The sequence below is a fragment of the Bombus vancouverensis genome, unplaced genomic scaffold (genome assembly GCF_051014615.1).
Source record: "Bombus vancouverensis nearcticus unplaced genomic scaffold, iyBomVanc1_principal scaffold0034, whole genome shotgun sequence".
Taxonomy (NCBI): domain Eukaryota; kingdom Metazoa; phylum Arthropoda; class Insecta; order Hymenoptera; family Apidae; genus Bombus; species Bombus vancouverensis.
The window spans coordinates 99,107-122,564 of NW_027468925.1; the positions used below are offsets into that span (position 1 = coordinate 99,107).

The following is a 23,458-nucleotide window of genomic DNA, read 5'->3' on the forward strand; positions in this document are numbered from 1 at the left end:
GCAGTTGGTTTTGCTCTCGATTATTTCTTTAAAAGTTTGCCATTTGGTGGTTTTGTTGCGTGGTGTCTCTGGATTGCTATAAAGTATTGGTTTGTATCTGTATGCAATTATTATGCGTGTATGATCGGAGCTAAGCTCGAGACTGGGTGTTATTTTTAGTTTATTTGCGTTTAGTCTCCTTGTAACTGCAAAACTGAGTAGGTCAGGGATTTTGCTCAGGTCTGTCGGCCAATATGTCGGTCTTCCTGTGGATAATATATTGAGGTTGTTGTTTCTAATGTATTTTTCCAGAGTTCTACCTCGAGTGTGGCAATTCTTGACCCTGATCTTGATGTTATTGCCACTATTGTCGATATACGCTTTTGGCAGGACGATAATCGCCGATTGCGTGTCCATGGCGCCCTTCGTATCATCTGCACTTCCACCTCTCCACCATCTTTAATTTTGAGCTCCTTTATCAGGGCCTCAACAAGTTCCTCCCTACTCACCAGGGGATTCACCTCCTTGATCTCGGTCGACACCTTATCCTGTAAAGGCGTCGCTCGCACCTTATCGCCTATGAGCTCATTTAGCTTATTGGCAGCAATTTCCACATCGCTGTCAGTCCTCATCTCTATCAAAATATCATCAACTCTTGTTTTTCGTATACCAGATCTTTCCTTTAGGATGTCCTTCGCTACCATTAACTCTTTGTAAACTTGCAGCCATTCCTTACCCTCTCCTACTTTGATAAGAATGGCCTCAGGCCTTTTACGGGCTCTCGGCATCCTCGGCCCTCGATCTTCGATAGGCAGAGGGAGATGAGCCGGTTGCGATGAACATAATCGCGGTAACGTCGGGTGGAAACAACACGGATGGTTGCGATGAAGTTTTCGTAGAATGTACAGAGTATCGTGCAAACTATAGAGTCGAACAGACAAGGCCTAGTTCTAAGACGCGAAGGAAAAGCGAGAATAAGGCGGCTACGAGCAAATTTGAGGTAGTGCGAATACGAGATATCAATCTGGCCTCTTGTTGGCGAAGGACGTTTAACAAGAGGCGCAAGAAGGCGACAACATACAAGACAGGGGATCTAGTGAAGGTCGAGAGGACGTAGGGTGGTCCTGGGCTGAAGTTGCAGTCAAAGTTCCTTGAGCCGTACCGCGTAGTGAAAGTCTTGCGGAATGGTACAACGAGAAAGCGAATATGAAGGGCCGCCAACGACCTCCACGGCGGTTGATCACATAAAATGGGGGGGGGGGGCGTTGTTGAAGTGATGCGGCAAATAATAACAATTGTTTGAGGGACGGTTGTGCGTAATCTTCGTCATGTGATCCAAGTCTGCATACTCTTGGATCACCATACTATACACGGCTTCGAATTGCTTGTCGCGTTGGAATCGGCGATAAAGAGAGGCGAGTCTACTCATTGCAACGGACCTTAACGTCCCAAGCGTGGGAAGCTTCTCGTTGAATGGCAGGGCGACGATGTATCGCCCTTCCTTGTTGCGTTGGACATGGTTGCGGAAATGCTCTTCACATTGCAATTTCGATTCCGATAAATGTATGGTGGATGGTCCTTCATCGATTTCCCAAAATCGTGCGAGATCCGCTTATATGTCGGTTGTGGTAGCGTGAAACGAGTGTGTACATCGATTGAGCGGGTGGGCTCCCCCCGATAACCCAACCGAATCGAACCTTTTGCAAACACAACTCAGTATCCATGGAGTGGGATATTTTGCTCTGCCCGACACATAATGATGCTAAAGTTGGTCTCGAACTTAATAATATTTCGATTGGGCTTGGTATGTAGAATGCTGGGTCGGCTAATCTTAGATTTTTGGGTATCTGGATGGCGGACCGATCGATTGGTCTGGGACTAACGACGATATTGTTGGGATTATTAAGAACGTTGCTGTACATTCATATTTGCCATCCATAGAAACAATGGTTGCCGTTATCTGGCTCCTAGCGACTGTAGTCAAGTCGTCGAGGGCGCCGATTGGGACCGAACTGTTAAGGTAAAGAAAGGATTCGGAAATACAAATAGTTTACTTTATTTCACACACAGCAGCTATGCACATATCTTACACTCTGAAGACCTCGACAACCTTGTTGCACGCACGCTTGTTCTCAACCGACTCTTCCAGATTCTTCTAACATCTGGCAACAGTCTTTTGTCTCTATTAAGACCTGGACACCCTCTAATGCTTACACACACATTCACATGTACAGTATAAATGTATCATCTACCCAACACGAACATCTCCTTCGTTTCATGCCGAGGGAGTTTGCGAATTTCTCAGTCATGAAATTCATACTATATCCAATGTCTAGCTCGGCTCGGATTGGTAATGCTCTTTTGTCTAGCACATCGATCTGTGCTGTGACCAGCAGATCATGATGCAGTGTGACGTTTGGAGATGTGTTTGTCAACTCGGCCCCCCTTTTTGTGGTCTGCTTCTTTAGTCAGTTTTGCTCCGGTTGGGATTTAGACGAGGAGTTTGAGACGGTGCCCTTGGTCCGTGATGGGCGTGACTCATACGAAGCATGAACTTTCGTATCTCTTGGAGCCGAAGGTGTACGTTTCTGTGAAGATTCGGATGTCCGTCACGCATGGTGGAACGAACTCGACTTCGATGATCCAGATGGCGATTGTCCATTAGAGGATCGTTTGTGCGATGAACGACTGCCCGACGACCGACCGCTCGATGAACGGCTGCCCGACGACTAACCGCTCGACGACCGTGAAACTGCCTGTGTTTGTTGTCGGTTTAGGTCAGTATGGTGTCGTTGCCCGCAGATATGACACGAACTCGCTGTACACTGTGTCCTCGAGTGTCCTCTGCCTAGACAGTTTGTACATAGCGATGCCTTCTTTTATGAATTGAAAACGTTTTGTAGCCGATTTGGCTTTGAAGACCTTATAATATCTGAGTTCGTGGAGTCCGTTGCAGGTCGGACACACCAGCGTCCTGCTGGTTGTGGTAAAGGTTCGCCCATGCGGTGTGTTTTGTCGGTGACGATGATGTTTGTGGGTTGACCCTTTTGTTTCCTTTGCTTTAGAGAGGAGTTGATTTCCGTTTTGAGAAAATCCATCAGATGTTGATAGGATGGCACTTGTTGGTTTTGAAACGTGCGTTGCCATTTATGCATGCTGGCCGAAGGTAATTTCGACGCGAGCAACTCGATAAACACTACATCTGATGTTACAGGTTGTCTTAATTTTTCGAGCGCTTTGAGATTAACGTTGACGGTTTCTAGCAAATTCTCTATGGCTTCTGGAGTTTCCTTTTTGATTTCGGGATAACTGCGCATCAATTCCCAATGACGCATACAGATCCTGAGGGAACAATTAAATTTCTCCTTCAAGGTGTTAAGCGCGATGGAGTAATTGGCCTCTGTGAGTTCCCATGATTGGATACTTCGTGCGGTCCGTCCAGTTATAGATGAGCGTAGATGTTGGGACTTTTGGACCTTTGTTAAATTTTCATTGCGGTCCACTGTGGATGAGAACGTGTCGTAGAAATAGGCACCGTCAAATTGGGGCAAGCGGACCTCTGGTAAAGTGATTGGTGTCGGCTCCGGTTTTCCGCATGTATCGCGTGTTTTTGTTGGCGAAGCGGTTATTGCTGGTATTTGGTCAAAGAGATTTAGGATCCGTATTTCAATCTCCAGACGATCTTGCGATAAAGAATCTGCACGAGCAATTTCCCCCTCATCTAACGCTTCTAATTCATCTTTAACCGCGCTGATCTTCCTCCCATTCTCGTCGAACGATTTACGGCAAGCTATTAAAAAGTTCTTGTCTACCCGTCCAGACGCTTCATATTCGTCGAGTTGACGCTTCGTGGTTGCAAATCGGCTGACTAAGGCGCTTCGTCTCCGCCGCGATGTGCTGATCGGTTCAGCTTGGACCATATTTGATTTTAATAATAGGAACGAGTTTACCTTAGTCGAATGGACGTTGTCCGGTCGCGAGGGCTGGAGTGCAAATGTTTTAGGCGACGTAACAGTTAGTATACCATTGTATAAATATCTCAATACCTGATCGTTATTTTTACAACCGCGGACGCTAACAGAAAATTATTTTACGTGAAGATACAATTATGGAAATTGATAATTGTTCGACTAATCAAATTACATCGGATGCAATTTAAATTCTAGAGAAAAATGACGCGCCCGGGAGAATAGATGGCGTTAAATGCAATGATCCAAATTGAACTGAAAAGTCGTTATGTATTTAGAGGACTTGTGTGTAGAGGATGGTTGATCGTGAGATTTATTAGACGAGATTGCCCGTTGTAGAAACCGTCAAGTATATTTTAAAATGATTAAATAAATAAGAACAGATAATGTTCGCAAAGACACTCGCACTAACGGATTCGCTCAGACAGTGTATAATCGCTCGCTGATAACTTGTGAGTAACTGATCAATACTCGGTAGATAGTCGGTAGAGTCATAGGACGAGGCGGATCGAGAGCGACTCATGTTGTTGTTGTGCCTTGCAACACGGACTCCGCCTTGATGAACGAAACATATCGATAGGTAAACTCCGAACAAAAGAAAGTCGCAATAATAACCGATCCACCAGCGCAAAATGAAGCATCGAAGCAAGCATGGCTCGCCGTTTTCAACACGTTAAGCGATCAGATGAACCAACTGATGGCTCAGATGTGTGCGACGAGTATCAACCATTATTCGCGTCGGCGATCGAGATTGAAAAGTCGGAGTAGATCGAGGTCGCGAGAAAGAACGTACGATTCCGGCCTGTGCTATTATAACCAGACATTACGAGAACGCGCGCGAAAATGTCGATCCCCGTGCAATTGGAAATAGGGAAATGCGACCAGCCGTCCGTAAACGCGGCATACGACGACGGCTTGGAAATCCGCCGCATCTGCGTCAAGGAAAAGCTGACAAACATTTCGGTTTTAGTGGGCACTGGTGCCGACATATGTGTTTATCCGCGCAATAAGGTACGTGCGAAATCCTGCGACCATACGTACCGGAATCGTTACGACGTACTGTATTTCAGTCGCTGCATGGGCTTTCCCATCCGGGGATACGAGCTACGAAAAAATTGGTGACGACGCGTTTCGTCTGGCCGTCCATCAATAATGATTGTCGAACGTGGACGCGACAATGTATACCGTGTCAAAGGTGCAAAGTCACCAGGCATGTATCCTCACACGTCGGAACGTTAAGAACGTTAGCAGACCGGTTCGAACACATATACTTAGACATTATCGTCATGCAATATTCGCGAGGTTGTCGATATTGTCTAACGAGTATCGATCGTTTTTCGTGTTGGCCCGAAGCCGTTTCCATTGCTGATATGGAAGCGCCACCCGTTGCCTCGGCCCTCCTTTCGACTTGCATAGCTCGTTTCGGCGTCCCCTTAAAAATAACGACCGACCAAAGACCACAATTTGAATCGCGACTGTTTGAGGAGTTATGCCGGTTGCTCGGTGTCAAGCACTTAGGCACGACGGCCTATCATCCCGCGCCTACACAGACAACTGAAAGCGGCAATCGAGTGACACGATACGAACAACTGGGTCGAAATTCTGCCGATAGTACTATTAGGCATTCAAACCGAGATAAAGGAGGGCCTAAATGCAACGGCAGCCGACATGACTTACGGCACCGGCATACGATTGTCGGCGGAATGTTTCTTAGCAACCAAGCAGCGGGCCAACTCGGAATACGCGAACCGGCTAAAAGAACGGATGGAGAAGGTCAGGCCATACCCAGTGACGCGTCATGGCGAAAAGAATATTTTCATTTTTAAAGAACTAGAATCATCGCTGTATGTTTTCTTGCGCTATAACGCAAGGCTCTTTACAGCCGCGGCACAACGGGCCGTTTAAAGTTGTAAAAAGGGATGAAAAAAATTATATTATTAAAATAAGTAATCGCGACGTGCCCATAGACCGATTAAAACCCGCGTTTGTAGTACCGGACGATTTAGAGGAAAAAACCGCCGAATCTCGTAACGTACTGATTCCGGTAGGTTAAGCGAACGCCCGCGACGAAAGCGATGCAAACAAGAACAATCGAATAGCGGAAGAAAACACCAGGAATGAGTACGTTACGCGGTCTGCGCGAAGAGTACGTTTTCGCGATTGGTTTCAGGCAGGTTTCGTGTAAGAACCGTAAATTGTCGGACACAAAATATATTGTATATGTTCAACTTTTAAAATTGCGACGACTTGCGAGAATAGTGTAAATAATTTTTTTACGAATATGACCTAATAATCACGTTATCACTGGTAGGGGGTGATGCAGCGGCACATGAGTCATAGGACGTGGCGAAAAATATCGATAGGTAAACTCCGAACAAAGCAAAGTCACCGTTATGGGCAACCGTCGATCTAAGATGAATTCAAATTTTCTGACTCCCCCCCCTCCCCCAATATAAATAAACGGACGCGATCAGGAGAGAGTTAGTATATACAGAGTATATACGAATTATCGATCAATATCTACGAGTTATTATCCGAGACATTATCCGAGTTATAGTTATCGAGTTTTTCGCGAGTGATCATACCCTAGCTTCGCGAATATATTTGTACGCGCGCCTCTCGACGGTATTTATGTTTATTCTTATTTATTTTATTTATTCTAAATATATTTGAATCCGTTTAAACTGGTGTAGTTAAACTGTAGTTAAACTGGTCGGGGGAGAGTCGGAAAATTCAAATTCGTCTTCATTCGACAGTAGCACGTAACGGCGACATTGTTTTGCCTGGAGTTTATTTACTATTACATTATGTATGTCCTAACGATATTGATACTCCAAGGCAAAAAAACAACAACATGATTTGAATTGTCCTCTAGCTCATGTGCCGCTACATGTACTTTCAAGGACCAAAACTGGCACAATTCCGCTTGTGACGCGAAACGGAGATTATCATTTCACTTCCTTGAACGCATTTTGCCATTGAAAGACGCTAATTTCTGTGACTTGCTTTATCTCTGTCATAAATGTTTATATTTAAAATTTCATAGTTTTTGTGCAAACGTAAAAGGTAAGTAAATATTAATAAATATTATAATAATATAATATAGTACTGTATAATAATATTAATAAATGCTTCGCTATTTACTAGTTTTATGTCCATTAAAGTATATTGTATTTTTCATTAGACTACTTTCATTTTTATTTGGTGTAATAATAAACATATACGTTAATATTCATTGACATCAGTGTAATTGTAAGCTTCACTGTAAATTTAATAAAATTGATAAGAACGGAATTGTTAAAAGGGTATATATGTATAATTAAACTAGATTTTATTCTCAACGTTACTCCATTATTTTACTATTGTTCCATATAAATATTTTTTTTTATATAATTTACATATGTTTCTAAGTTAAGTGTTTGTATTAATTTTATATATGTCATAATTTCAACCACAATATTAAATTATGGTATGTATTATTAAAAAGTGTAGTTTAATGTATATGTCGGAGATGAAAAGAACACCGGAGCCTTTGGAATTTTGGATAATCCCGCAACATTGTAATCTAGAGTTCACTATAGCTGTGATTAAACAATTGTAGTTACTCAATCCGATTGTAGTTGTTCGCGAGTTGTGATAGTGAGCTTGGGCTCGAGGCGACAGCCAGTCGCCGAGCGTAGCCGCGCTCAGGGGATGAATCCTTTGTCTAACAAAGATATGGAGTAAATCCATAGCTCTCCTTAAAAGAAATATTTGTGGCGGCACGCGACAGTAAACGGTTTCTGTCCCGTAGCTCGCCACACGCAGACCCTATTCTTCGAGTAAGATGATTGCCAGATGTAGATGCGTTTCCGCAGTACATGTTCAGCTAGGCTGAGGGCCCGTCATAAATCTTAGAATTTAGTTGACTAAAGTCCTTCAAACAAACAGTCTTTGTCCCAGCTACGGGAAGATAGGAGAGCCCTATTTTTCAACAAACGGCGTCTCCCACTAGCAACTTTCCCTCGAGGGCGGCTAGCATCTTTTTCTAACCACCGATATGGAAATTGACCAATTAGTAGCAACGCCAAATTCCCTCACCTTCTGAACGAAGGCTATCCTCGACGAATCCGATGATCTTGTGTCCTCGGACACGCCCCATCATAGCTTTCCTCTGCAGCATCATCGCGACGGAGAGTCATTCTCTCGTGAGGTCGTATTAGCGAGTTACTTAGAGTCTGTACGCTCGGTGGATATTCCACGTTTTCGCAAAGAGTCCAACTTAGATTTTTGTGAGCACGTACATCTATCATCCCGTTGACCGCGGATTCGTTATTGAACCAAAGACCAACATCACTAGTATCGCGAGTGTCCAACCGCCACGGTTGATTGTCAAGTCGGTAGTATCCATACTCGTATTAACAGACCGTACCTTCGTTATAACCCAACGATGGCCAATTCCAATGAAGATTTATCAAACGTCCACAACCCTACTCCTGACGCTTCTCCGACATATATATTAAATACTTATAAAGAATTTATTTGTAGATTTTAAATATGAGTACTAGATCAAAGAATGAGATTAAAGCAATGATTACCAAAGATATATCGAATATACATGTCGGAGATGAAAGGACACCAGAGCCTTCCCTTTGGAACTTCGGGAAAATCCGTAAAACTGTAATTGAAGTTTACAGTCGTAATTAAACAATTTGCCGTCATCCTGCCCAATTGTACTTGTTTGCGATTTGTGATAATAAACTTGGGCTCAAGGCGACCATCCGTCGCCGAACGTAGCCGCGGTCAACGGGACGGGCGCTTCGCCTAACAGAGGTGTGGAATTATAGTATGACCCTCATTAAAAGAAATACCAACAGAGGTACTTGACAGTAAAACATTCCAACGGTTCCTTCGGAGAATGAATACCTGATGTTGAGGCACGTACACAGCACAGGTCCAGTTAGCCCGAGGGCCCGCTATAAAACCTGGGTTTTGCCGGCAATTAAGATTTTCCAAACGGACAGACAGTCTTTGTCCCAAACTGACCAATTGACAGCGACGCCAATTTCCCTTACTTTCGGAACGAGGGCTATACCCGACGGATCCGATGATCTCGTGTCCTTAGACACACCCCGTGATAGTTTTCCTCTGCGGCATCATCGGAACGGGAAAGGCATTCTCGCTCGCGATCTCATCGATTAAAGAGTAACATCTTCGCGATCAGTGGTTATTTCACGTTTTACTAACAAAGAACCAGACTTAGACTTTGTGAGTACGTTCTTTTGTCATCCCGTTGGCCGCGGATTCGTTATTGTGCCTGAGACCATCGTCACTAGTGTCGCGAGTGCCGAACCGCCGTGATCAATTGTCAAGACTGTAATTATTCTATCATTGCAATAAACTACACCTGTGTGTACTGTACCAATGGCTAATTCTCGAGAAGATTCATTTGACGCCCACAACCCTACTCCCAGTGCAAATCCGACATATAGATACTATTATAACGTTGTTAAATACATTCTAAATTTTTAGAGGAAATGTGGAAACCGATCTAAAAAAAATGAAAGGGGTAGAAGTAGTTCAGATGAAAAAAACACACAAGGTCCTACAAAACATAGTAAAACAGAAAAGAATGTTTTAAGCGAAACAATTTCAAGGAGGATCGCTGGTACTTCACAGATACATTCACAGGATCATCTTTTTATAGTGGAAGATGCAATACAGCCAGAAAAGATGGAACCATTAAAGTCTTCAATGACAACAAGAAATAGTAATATAAAGAGAATTTTTTCACAGAGTGAAAACACGGAGAGTAAAAATTCTAATACTATTGATGATACAGTAATCGCACCAACAGGAAATGATATTGAAGAACTTTCAATGTGCGAGAATGCACTTGAGATATTTACTTCTCTTATGAATTCCACGATGGACATCAATTCTACTTGTACGCAGAAGATTAGATTAGAATCTTTATCACCAATAAAATTAAACGAAACTGTAGTAATTAATAAAAACTTGACTAGTAGTATAGGAAAAAATAATGAACCTAAATTTACATCATCGTCGTCAATAACATTGCAGGATAAGATGCAGCAGATAAAAGAAACGATGACAAACAAAGAGTTTGATGAATTACTCACAGAAGATGAGTCATCCCCTGAAGCGAAAAAGTCTAAAGCAAATATTAAGAAACAAGGAATTAAAAAACGACAAAAACGGCAGAACAGATCTATGACATCGAGCGAAGATTCGATACTTAATACTCCAACAAAACCATCTCCGAGGGAAAAGAATACAATTACAGGATTCCAGGAAATAAGAAACACGTATAAATCGAATTCTCTATTGGATCAATATATCAAGGTATCTGTAAAAAAAAGAATTGAGGCATTTGAACAGGCAGGCATGAACAGTCCAAAACTTGCTGTTGATATTGATGCACCAACTAGAATAACTCGAACAAAAACATGAGAACAAAACACTAGAGCTGCTGCACAAACAGAAGCTTCGGAAAATGCAAACATTGCGGAGAAAGCGATTGCTCATAAATTAGCACGATAGTCGCTTGCAAAAACCAAAAAAATTCTATTAGCAAAACAGAATAAGGACGTCGATTGTTGACGACTTGGCGAGTCTTGTTGGTTTATGAGGAGATATATTTGGAAGGTTTACTGTGAGATATTATGACGACCGGCTACGAAAAAGGGCATTCTTAAGTTAAAAATAAGGATAAAGTTAATAAAGGAAAGAAAATTACGACACAGGGGTTTCGGAGCCCCCAGGCCCCGTCGGCGACTGGAGTAGCGTCCCAGGCTCGACCCGACGGTCATTATACGACTGGACGAACGACGAGAGATTTAACGAAGATTATCGTTGTAGCTGTTATACATGCGTGTAAAATTAACAAATACGAGTAGTTTTACTGTAACGTTATTACATACTTCCTGATAATTTCTCGTTATTTATACCATGAGAAAGAATCAACGAGGAACTCTTATCTCGAACGTGGATCTATTTGTCGATAATGCATGCTTGTAATGCTCGTTCATACAGTGTAAATATACGTGTAGATACGTAAACCTTTTATGACTTTTGTATCAAAGGCAGACATGCTATAATACTCGCAAGTGAAATATAATTCCACGAAAGAAAATGGAGAAAAAGAGTTTCGTTGGTAATATATTCTTCCTTTTTCATCACAAGTTTCCTCTTTGTTGTGCTTCTGTTACATTATAATCCTGTTAGATTTACGCGCGTAAAATTTCACTTTGTTGCACTATATATCTCATCATCGCCATCTGCCGAACACCTGTGAGAAACGCGGTTTACTTTGTCTAAAAGCGAGAAAACGTCTAATTTAACAAATAGGATTTTCATCAACAGCGAGAAGGACATATACGATGTAATGGAGGCTGTAATGGCGTCCTAGGTCTTACGGTGGTTATCACGATGCCGGAAGTAGCGTTGAGCAGACACGTCAAGGGGGAATCAGAATCGCTATTGGGAAAACCATCACGAACATTTGTTGTTTGCGTCATCAAAATTCTATCTTCTGAGATATTTTTCGCGTTTCCGAGGTCATCGCCACTGTCCTCATCTTTGCTTTACGACGTATAATATCTCGATTTTACGGTAGTTAGAAATTTGTATTAATTGGGAGAACCTTGCAAAAGTACGCAGATCTGCTACGATAGTTAGATAGAGAGTATCGGCAGAGATCTGTTCCTTTATCGTGAAACTCTCTCGGACAACTTAAATGTTATAGATATCGGTTCTCGCAGCCAACCATTCCGTAATAAACGTAGATCGTCCAAGAAATTTGTCCATTGTCATCCGTTAATTTCGCGCACTTTTGCTTTATTTTAGCTACGTGGGAACCTATGGGAACCTATCTTAATCCGTCTCCTCTGTGCTAAATATCGTTCACGCATAGAATCAAAGTTACATAAAACCGCGTACAATTGCATCAGGGAATAATTTTCTCGTCTCGCAGGGCGAAAACAGGCTCACGAATAATCCCTCTGTCCTGGCTATCGAATGTACCGCAAGCACGTAGTTTCAAGCGTCCGTTCTCTAGAAAATGCGAAACAATTTAAGGCCGACGGTCGAGTCAACGGTGCGACAGTCGAGTCGGAAAGATCAGAAAGACAAATCGTCATAGTCCGAACACACCGGGGAGCAGAAACGCACTTCCATGATCATTTGTATCGTTGTTCGTAAGCTGTTGATTTTTCTTTTTCTGCGACGCTGCTATACCCTACGCTCTATGCTCTATACCGTTCTTTTGCACGCTATTTGCGTTGTACGCGAACTTTTTATCACTAGTAGATTGCGAAAAGGTCGAACCCGCGGTTGCGATCGCCCGCAATAAATATTTTACGTTCTCGCTCGAGTTTTACTTTATTTCAAGGACAGTCAAGTTAAGCTATTGCTCAGCTTCTCCTTTTATATCACGAATTTTACGTAACAATGCGTAAGTCAAGGCGGATGTAGGTCGTAAGACAAAGGAAAGTGTAAATAAATAAGACAAGGTGTATTTAAAAATAATAAGTTATTTATTATAATTTATTTAATATGTATACAGGCCATTCGTATTATAGTGGCGATAGCTAGCGTTAAATTAACAATGATAATTGAATGATCGAATGAAAATGATCGAAGAAGAGACGAAGCGAATTAAAAACTATAGTTGCAAATCAAATCGCGCTCATACGCAAAATTATAAAATACGACAGTATTAAATTAACCGATGAAGTAAGAGTAGAACTTGACGAATATATGATGAATACCACTAAAGAGAGACTACTAACAGATTCCATTCGATGAAATATTCAACGCTATAAATATGTACTGTTTATCGAAAATTATAAGAAAGCATTATGACATCACCTGTATAACACAGCAATAGAAACGAAATACAAAAATTATTAATTCATTCTAGATATATCAAGGCTAACTGTATTCGCTGTCACAAGTAATGTTTTCTTTAAAATAATTGTACCTTTGCTAACAGATTCGGCATGGGATATAGTGCGAGTATACCTCATACCAACCAAAAGAAGCCATGCATTTCTGGCACCAGTAGTTGAACATCCAATATTTTTTACACAACAATATACATACATGAGCGTTGATAATGAATACCTCGATCAAAAGTCCAATATAAAAATAGGAATTACAATGTGCAAACAAACACAAGCCATACACGATAAGAAATCCATTCACCATTGTGCGTCAGAAATCATCAACTTTTGCAGAAAGATAGATATTTGTAAATTTGCTGTTTACAAAATCGAAGACATGACTTTTTGTCGTTATTTCTATACTCAGAGGTAAGATGACAATAGTTATTATTTTATTGAATGGATAAATCTATCACACTGTTCTGAGCCAAAAAACCGTTATTGCACGCGCTTACAAAAACTAGGGATAAAAACAAAAAGGCATCTTAAGCATATCGATTAAATTAATCGAATGTAACTAGGATCACCCTTTAGTTACTATTTCTTATAATTAACGCATCTGCATATGGATGGCGAGCACGAACTCACGTTGTAATTTTCAACACCCCCTCTCATCGGAATTCGAATGCTCGTCAAACCAATGGTCATTATATGAGCACTTGGCTTGCCCAAGCTTTTCGTTAGTAAATTAACATATAGTGAATTCCAATGATTCCTTTTTGGAAAATCTTACGAATATATTGATGGCGGATGTCTATATGTTTCGTGCGACCATGGAATACTGGATTTTGGACTAATTTGGCTGTACTCAGGTTGTCACAATATATTTCGGTTGCTCTTTCTTCAGCCATCATATCAAACTTGCATAGAAATCGTCGCAAGTATACGGCTTCTCTAGTGGCTTCTGTTAGCGCCATGTATTCTGCTTTGGTGCTGGAAATTGCTACACTTTTTTGCTTTCTAGATTCCCATGATATAGCACCATTCGATAGTTTGAATATGAAGCCAGTTCTGGATTTTCTATCATCAACATCACACCCCCCCCCCCCGCCAGTCGGAGTCGACATATCCTGTTATATCATCACCAATATCCCTGAAACACAGACCAATGTTAGACGTTCCCTTAAGGTAACTGTTTCGACCGTTCGCGGAGAGACGCGATCGCGAGATAGCACGTCAACGAGAGTTGTAAGTTCCCGTTACGATTAAATAATCGACGCCACGAACTGATCGATCCCCTTATTTCGATTATGATAATAAGGGTAGTTCAATGAAATTCCACGGAATTAACACAAATAATGTTTATTTCAACAACTTATTAACTAGAAAGATATAAATGGAACAAAAAAAAATGTAACTGCGTTTGGTTGATAAATAATGCGCGACATATGAGATGTGTTGACGGTTCGACTTCTCGAAAAGTTCTGAACGCCTTTCGATTTTTTTTCGTTTTTTCTGGAAGGCGACCCCCACTACGTTCGGATCACGCCACATTCTTTTACGCGAGGTAAAATAACGGCCACGAGTCGACGTTTCTGGAAGTCGCCCTGCTTAATGAACCATGCGCTTGCCACTACAATGTTTGTTTGCCGGGCAGACGCGACGATCCGTCTGCGACATTATAGTGCTGCGATCGACAGTTAAGAATATGACCTATGGTAAGCCGCATGGCGTAACAGTAACGTCAGCCCCTTTTGGCGAATAACCAATGACTTTCCTTCGGGTTGTTATCAAAACAACTTTGCTTTCAATGGGGTAGTTGCAATTTCCGCATCCTCAAGACCGAATTTCCTCACCATATCTGTAATATATTACTCTTGACATACTTTTATCTCTTTGGTCTCTTTATCTTGATAAAATTGCAGACCCAAACGAAAATTTTATGCAATATTCTTCGAATGTCATACTTTAATGTACTATTGCTTTTAAAAAAGAAATTTTAACTGTATCGTCAGAAAAAATTCACAAAACACGCCTTTTTTTGTACGAATAAACTTTAACCCCCCCCCCTCTTAATAATGGATATACAGATTTAGCTTCATATTGGCTTCTTGAAAATCTTGAATGCTGCAAGCGATGCTCTGTTCTTACCGCCGAGTTACTTGACTCGTCTAGGGGACCGTCGCCCTATTATTTAGTGAAGTGAGAGGAGCCGGTTCACTATTGAGCTATGTTGCTGCGGTATAAACGTGAAGATTTCCCCTATAAGTTTAGAGTTTGAGCTTTGTATTGTAGTATTTAGCCGTTTCTCCAAGGACAGTATTAGGGTTGTGGTTCATATTTAGCCATCAAATATATCGCGATGAAATAAGGGAATACAGAGGTTAGGACAATTATCTAGTTATTATTCGATGGAATTTGACTGCAAGTAATTTTTGAATCACTTGTTTCACGAACGAATCGTATTTATTTGTTTCGGTCTTCGTTAATATTCCAAATTCTCTTTTGCTATCGGCATTTTAACACTAATAATAAGCGTTGAGAGCAATCTTGATGTGAACAGGATGATCAAAATTTTTACACCACACGCAACAAGGTTGATTTGTATTATCCTCTGGAATCTGGATTAATACGTTCCTCTGGATCATAATTTATCGTTGAATTTAACGCTGCGGCAGTCTGTTGCAGTTAGAAGCCACATGGCCTAAACGTTGGCAAGTCTTACATTGCATTTTGTTTGTCAAATCTAATTGCTGGTGAAAGGTCGGTGGCAAAATACTGAAAATCAGCCGAAGATCAGAAATTGAATAAAATTTCAGGCTGGCTTTTGACACTAATGTCATCAGGCCCGGTCACATAACTGGTTTTAAAAGTTGAGAAATCAATTAATCGGAGAATATAAGAATTCATCTAAACTTAGATGAACAAAAGAAATAACGATAAATGTACAATTTTAAATTAGATCTTTAAACCAGTCATTTGACTAGCCCTGTAAGGTTAGTGCTTATTAAATAGTTTAGTAGTCGTTGCGCGACATTTTGAATATTCATTCGTATAATAATTAGCGAAATAACTTTCCTTCGTTGATTCCTCCGCCATAATTTATTTTCATTATTTACATCCTTCACTGTACATTTCTTAATTCTCCGTATTCAAGATATTTCTAAGAATAAAAATCATTGGATTGGTCAAAATTTCAGATACTATGTCGTGATAATAAAAATGTTATAGAGAAAATATCAATGGACTTCAAATTTTTAATCGTGAGAAAATTATTCTCTTGCCACATTTTTCGCTTAGGAATAAATAACTTTCCTCTTTTATTATTTTTATATTAGTATTAACAGCGAATACGCACTTAAAAAGCGCTTAACCCTTCTTCTGCGGGTCATTTCCGACCGGTAATTTTAAGTAATTTTTCATTTTCTGCATGCTGTTGTTTCAATCTTGCTTTCTTTAACGAAATTAAGATTATAAAGTAACTAAGGTAATAAGTTAGACAAATGTGTCTGTGATGTTGCCAGTAGGGCTACGAATTATTGTACGATGTTTGTAAATATCGGTGTAGAGAAAGAGTCGTGCTGCGCAATTCGAAAGATTCCTGCTGCGTAATTCGAAAGGAAGTTCTCCGTAGAATAGGAATGTTTTTGTTGATGTATACATTTCTTTGTCTAGTAACGTGTAATCGTTAACTGCTTAGCTGCTTGTGCCACCGGCTCGTGTGTCCCCCCTTCCATCGCCACTTTGGAAGTTGCTATGCGAAACTAAGGTACAAGGAGTCATTTAGTCGTCTCATTTCGTACCGATAACGTGGATAACGTTGCGTCAGGTTTGTAACGTATTAAAACCTATTGGTGGCATCGGTTCTTTATTACTTTCATTAGTGTATTTTTCGCATTATTCATTACTATATTTTCTACCATCGTTTAACTTCGTAACATATGTTCCTTTGATAGAGGTGACGCGCAACTAAACTCAAGTACTTTAAAACAAGATTTCGCATGCGTTTCTGTAGTATTATTTAAGTATATTTAGTTGTGAACTTTCGAATTCTTGCAAATATTTTCAACTGTTTATAACGCGGGATTATAGTGTATTAGTGGAGTGTATATCTCATATTCTAGTAACGAACATTCATAGTATAATTCTTGCAAATGCTTACATTGCATTCATGGTACTCGTAAAAACATTTGTTCGATATCGAGGAATATCTTATAATTTTAAATTAATATTTTTCATACGTAAAAGAAAAGTAGCAGTATTTTCTAAATAAACGTTCGATAGAGAAAAGAAGAAAAACATCGAAACAATATTTCGCTTCTTTTCTACTCCCCATTCCACCCCACCCCACCCATAAACAACTTTATTTTTAGGGAATATTTGTGACCGCGTGCAATGCGGTTTGTAGAGTCAGTGTTTGCTCCGCAAAAGTATTTTTCAATATTTTCAAATCACGGTCGTTTTGATTAAATTCAATTAAATAATCACACGCGAAAGTAGTAAAATTTTATCAAACAATTTTCCACGCGACATTAGAGCTCTTGTTCGCCGGTTATAATTTTTGCGGTCGTGGTAATGTGGTCTTATTTTATATTCTTTTGAACATTCTTTTTCGATACTAGAGTCAGTGCATCAAGAAAACAAAGCCTCTGCAGGAGCTCAAGAATGTAAGTAGTTTTACATATTGTATTTCAATTTGTTCTATTTATTATATTTTTTTTGAAATATTGTTAATTATACAATAAAACGATTGATAATTTAGAAAGCTGTAAATGTCCTTTTTAATTGAAATAAAGTCTTAAAATCTTAACATTAAGGTACAATAAAACTGTCTGATACGTATCAAAAATCAGTGAATGTTTTATTCTCAAACTTTTATATTAGAGTTTCAATTTATATACTTATTAGAGTTTAGTCTTTATTGTTGTTAAATTTCCATGCTTATTATTGTGTATTAACAATATTAATGATATTTTCTGTTTTGTTATAGACATATCACAGCTTGAATTTCTTTGTCTTTTTAGGAATACTCCAACGGTGGCTCAAAAGCCAAGAATGTAAGTAACTTCACATATCTTACTTGAATTATGTGTATTCTGTATATTTTGCTTTGAATACTATTGATTAAGAAATACAATTTGATTCAAAATTTCATAGGTTAGGGTTTTCTAAGATTATTCTTCTATTAAAATAAAAAAAGTGTTAAAGTCTTAATACCAAATTATAAAACAAATGACTAATATATTTAAAAAATCGTTAGACTTCTGATTTCTAGATTTTAAACTTTTATATTAGAGTTTAAGTTTTTACATTTATGGATGTTTATTAGAATTTCAATCTTTATTATTACTAATGTTACGAGTGTAATAAATTTCCATTTTTCACAATCTCCAACATTCCAAATAATCAGCGATCACTTATCGTGTTTTGTTTTGTAACAGATTTTTCATAACCTCCATTTCCACCATTGGATTTTCGACAGTTCCTGCCTGATGTTAGTCCTTGAAATGATATTTGCTGAGATAATGCAGTGTCGATGGGAACGTTTTCCGCTTCTCCGCTTCTAATGGTGAGTCGCATGCGTTTTTGTTCCTCCGGTCACTCAATCATGTCGTAGGATGAAAGGTCCGAATCGGCACGGGTGACTGGTTGTATTATGTGGAATTTTTTGCGAGCATAGTGACCGCGGGTATTTTTTACACCCGTGAGTAGTAACATTTTTTTTCATAGCTTTATTTATTAGTTCAGGATAGGTCTTCTTACACATCGCGATTATAATCATTAATTTTTTAATAATTAGTTTAAACATATAAATTTGAGAATATATTCGTGGTACTGACAAATATGTATAATAGTATTCAGTATAAATATTTGCAAAAGGCAAATATCTAGACGAATATACTTGTATGACATAAATACACTTAATCTTAAGCAATGAATTTTAGTATAAATAATAGGTACCGAAGGAAAAATCGGATGCCCTCCGATTTCGTTGGAATGAAAGATGCTATTTTTACTCAATGATAATGACGATACATGCAATAAACGATACATTCATTTTGTGACAATATTAATTGTAATATATCACATTCTTTTGTTTGACTTCAGATACTATAAACGTAAGTAGAATTTAAAATATGAATTAAAATTTATTTCTTTTCCGTACAAGAATCTGTGAAATTTTATGTGCAAGAAGAAACTTCGCGACAGGCAGATTTTTGAAACAAAGCAATAATTTTGAACACTGTTTGTTACGTCGCGTAACACTCTACCTAGCCCAGGCCACACACCGCGGGCAATATGGCAACCAGATGTCTTCGGATACTCGCAGCGTATCCTCCATAGTTTCAAGTACCTTCCATAAATCTCATAGATTTCCTAGAAAAGGTCCTTCAAACGAAACAAACATCTGGTTCCGAGGAATTTCTAGAGACTATTGTCTACCACAGCTGAAAATGGAAAGTTAGTTTTTCTCACGTACGCTGCAACTTTCCTCCCACTAACCACTTTCTCTCGAGGGCGGTTAAGACCCTTCGTTTAACCAATTAACGACGAAGCCTACTCCCTCACTCTCCTAACTAAAATCGTCACGAACAAATCCGATGGTCCCGTGCGCTAGACACACCCATCCTTAGCTTTCCTCCGACACAGCATCGTCTCCCAAGACAGTACTGATTTTACATCCTTCGAACGGTCAACGTCCTTCCACCGGGTATACACACCCGCAGATCAGTCACTCACTCATCTCGTACATACGCATCAGCGTAACTGTCTTCGTTATAAGTTGTTGGAATAAACGGTGAAATATAACTTACTACTGTGTCATATTCATTTAACCACCTCTGTTATCTTAACCGAAACAGGGGAACGACTACTTCGCGGCGTCGATTCACCGAATCGTAGCGAGAATTTACGCCTCTCGCTGACGCGTTTTTCTCGCGACCGCGTCTCTCCGCGAACGGTCGTAACACTGTTTCTGCATTTTTGGAAATGTGCTTTGACGAAGAGATTGCCGAAGATTATTTCTATCTTGGTAATGCATTTAGAGACAATTATTCTATTTCATCGAGTCTTAGTCTTTTTTCAATTAATGTTACTTTTTTGATAATATTAAAATTTCAGTAATTTATTAAATTAATAAAGCAGAGTTATTATAATCCAAAACGAAGTAATAAAATGTAAAATCAAAGGACGTTAGTCCGTTAAATACAAATGAGACAAACTAATCATGCTTTTAGATTAGGATTTTCAGATTTAACAATTGCCGTGCCCATTGTCAGGATGTCATTCACGTGCTCAGGTGTTACTTGAATGGGAAAAAGACATTGGGCACGATGACTATAATTAATGCAAAAATTTCTCAGCTGCTGACCATGTGTTAGGGTATCGTGCACGACGTATTTTCCATATTGTGTATGTGTGTGGTTAGGCTGTGGAATTGCGTCGTTTTTCTCATTCGCTACAACTTAAGATACGAAAAATGCGGAGACGTATCAATACAATCACAATTCGTGGTAATATTAGCTACACGATTAAGCGTAACCACGCTGTGGAGGTGAACCTCTGATCGGTTAGACGCGTTTTCGAGTGACCAACCTGTTTCAGGGAATTTCATTCGAATAATCGACGGTATAGCTGGCACCAATGAAACATGTCATCGTCTCTGGCTTTGCCCGTCGATTTTTTTAATTTCGCGGTCGTGATCGCGAGTAGTTTTCGAAACGAACTTTAATATTGCTCGAGCATGCAAATGCAAACGGACAACGATCGCTATATGATCGTTGTTCATCCATGTGCACTCGGATCAGCTTCCGCGATTTATGTTTTTATTTCACCTTTATACTTTATTTTTTGGTTTGCGATTTTGAAAGTCTCGAGCTTACATGAAACTTCAGCGGGCATTGCGCCCGAAGAAAGAAGAGGTTACGAGCCGAAGAGGACCGGCAAACTGCCATAGAAGAGGGCAAGTACCAATGACTCCCCATCCTCTGGACTATCCAGAGCCCGGGAAGCCATTCTTGTTACTACTTTGTCACTACGCTCGCTTTTAGTATTTGTAGTAGTAGTAGTACTTCTTTTCTTTGGCCGATGTATATAACAGATAGTAAAAGTTAAAAGACAAGTGTTTGTATGTATCGTCGGAGAAAGGGATGAACGTATCGGGTTAAAACAAAAACTAGCCGGACAAGAAGGCGTGGAGACTGTACCGCGGCTTGGTAGATAAGCTAGATTTATGCGACGAATACAGAAGTTCGTAGTCAGATTACGATCGATCTGTCTGTACTCACGATCGCTTCGTAATCTCCAAGTTCGCATTCGACGAAAACGAACAGCATTGTACTGCCGAAGATTAAAATAGTTTAACTTTCGATTGATTATATTGGTAAAATGCAATTACGTTTCAGAAGTTCCGAGTTGACCTGTACGTTCTATCGTTTCGGTTTTTTAAAAAAAGGGAATTCAATTGTTTCAACTATAATTTATATTACATAGTTAGTATTCGATACAATATTCATCGTTATTAATTGCACGCGTATATACGAACTTTTACGAAATTGTTAAGGTATAGAGAGGATTCGGAAATACAAATAGTTCACTTTATTTCGCACACAACAGCTATACTTATATATTACACTCCGAAGACCTCGATAACCTTCTTGCACGCACGCTTGTTGTCAACCGACTCTTCTAGATTCTTCTAACAGGCTCCAATCGTCTTTTGTCTCAACTGAGACCTGGACGCCCTCTGACGCTTACGCACACATTCACATGTACAGTATAACTGTATCATCTAACTGTAACGATTTGACGATTCCATGAATTTTCATTGTTCGAATCGCTCGATTAATGTGATATTACATCGTTGAATCGCGTCAGCAGTGTTTAAATGTGATTGTTAAATCTGTCAATAAGTTAATTAATTTGGACGATTTAATAATCTATTCTAATAATATTATTTGTAGTAATTAGAGCACGTTACATGTGTAGGATTCTCAGAATTAATTTAACCGGACCGTAACTGATACTGCTTCCTTTTGTATCTGTTACAACAAATCAATCAAATACATAGTAGTTCGTATCGATTAGAGCGCTAGAAATTTCAATCACCGAGTAGTAACGATAAAGACGAACAATGAAATAGCGATATAAATAGAATAAACGACAATAAGAAATACGTGCGATTAAAAGTCATATCTCAATGGTAATTAAAATCGTATGCTGCAACAACGTCATTCTTTTAATCAACCATATCCTTTTCTCAAATTTTTCAACTTTAAAACGAATAGATTAAATTGTGTTCGTAATTCTAATTCTACTTTTACCGCGCAAATTTTGTATTGCATTATACGATGTACTGACCGATCCGAGACGAATGTAAAATATCAAAAAAAAAAAGCGAACGTTATCCATTCAAGTTCTTTAATTAACGTTATAACTATAACTAGATCGTATGCTAATTTATCTTTTATTTACATGGAAACGACAGAAAGCAGTATTCATCCCTGGCGCGAGTCTCCTTCAATTTCCCTTCCTTTGATTATATTTCGCGCGATGCTAAAGAAAGTTCTTCGGTTAATGCTGTCTCAATATTTATATCTGCCGGAAGCTAATTGTTCAAAAGAGATCCTTTTATTTCACGGGCCGGCCGGAGCGTCGCTTCTTCAGCTCCGTGTTTTACCTTCTCTCTTTCCCTTTTCGAATCATAATTCGAGTTTCAAAGGAAAAGCTAAGTAGAATCCGAAACAAAACCACGTGGTCAGCCAGGTGATAATTATTAACGCGACGGCAAGAAGGTTGCCGCGATTAATAAGGGGAAAGCAAAAATTCCGACGGAAGGAAATAAGAGGGAAGAAGAGAGAGGGATAGCGAAGAGATTGGTTGAATAGCCCGACAACGTGTTTCACCTACATGCACACACCTGCGTTGTAATGTTTTGCAATATGATATTATGCGGCACTCACAATATGACAGGGTATTATCCTCACGCAGCGCGGATTTCCATATTGCGGCTAACGTGGCATTACGCGAAATCAACTGTACAACTACGAGTTTACCGTTAAACGTCGTTAGCTACCGCGCCGTGAGTCTAAATGCACGTCGTGTCTCAATATCACGAGGACTTTTCTCGATTACCGACCTGTTAATCCACAATCGCCATTTTCTAGCGGAACAACTCGCGCCTAAAATATTTATATCTTACGTTGGATGCTCGACTTCGATTCCACCAGAACTGCCGTTTCATTTTTGCCAAATCGGATAAATAGCAGTTACCATTTTCAACGTATAACGTAGAATCGAAGTGTATGGAATAATGAGGGAACATCGTTCGTTTGCTATTACCAATTAAAGTATGAATTTTGAATGAAACGTTCACTGTGAGCTAAGAACTTTCACGTACGAAGAGTAGAAAAACGAAAATCACAAGTCACGTTTCTCGGTTTTTATAGAAAAACAATTTTCAATAACAAAATAGTAGTAGAACAGCTGAAGGTAATTGTAGAAAATATATAGAAAAAAGATAGCAAAATAGTAGCTTTTATACTTAACGATTATTAACTAGTAATCCGTTCGTAACGCTACTTGTTAATTATTATACGTAAATACATACAGCACGCAATCGCACGT

General features: G+C 39.5%; 1 long non-coding RNA gene and 1 pseudogene across 1 annotated transcript in view; both read left to right on the plus strand.

Moving 5' to 3' along the window:
* The first annotated feature begins 4,790 nt into the window (after positions 1 to 4,790).
* On the plus strand, positions 4,791 to 10,575 carry LOC143304404 (uncharacterized; annotated as a pseudogene).
* Positions 10,576 to 16,648: 6,073 nt separating this feature from the next.
* The window catches only part of LOC143304419 (uncharacterized), a 73,715-nt gene continuing 66,905 nt past the window's right edge, over positions 16,649 to 23,458 (plus strand). The window contains exons 1-3 of the long non-coding RNA XR_013061110.1: positions 16,649 to 17,499; positions 17,857 to 17,889; positions 18,274 to 18,401. This is a non-coding gene — a long non-coding RNA (uncharacterized LOC143304419). The remainder of the gene's footprint in view (positions 17,500 to 17,856; positions 17,890 to 18,273; positions 18,402 to 23,458) is intronic.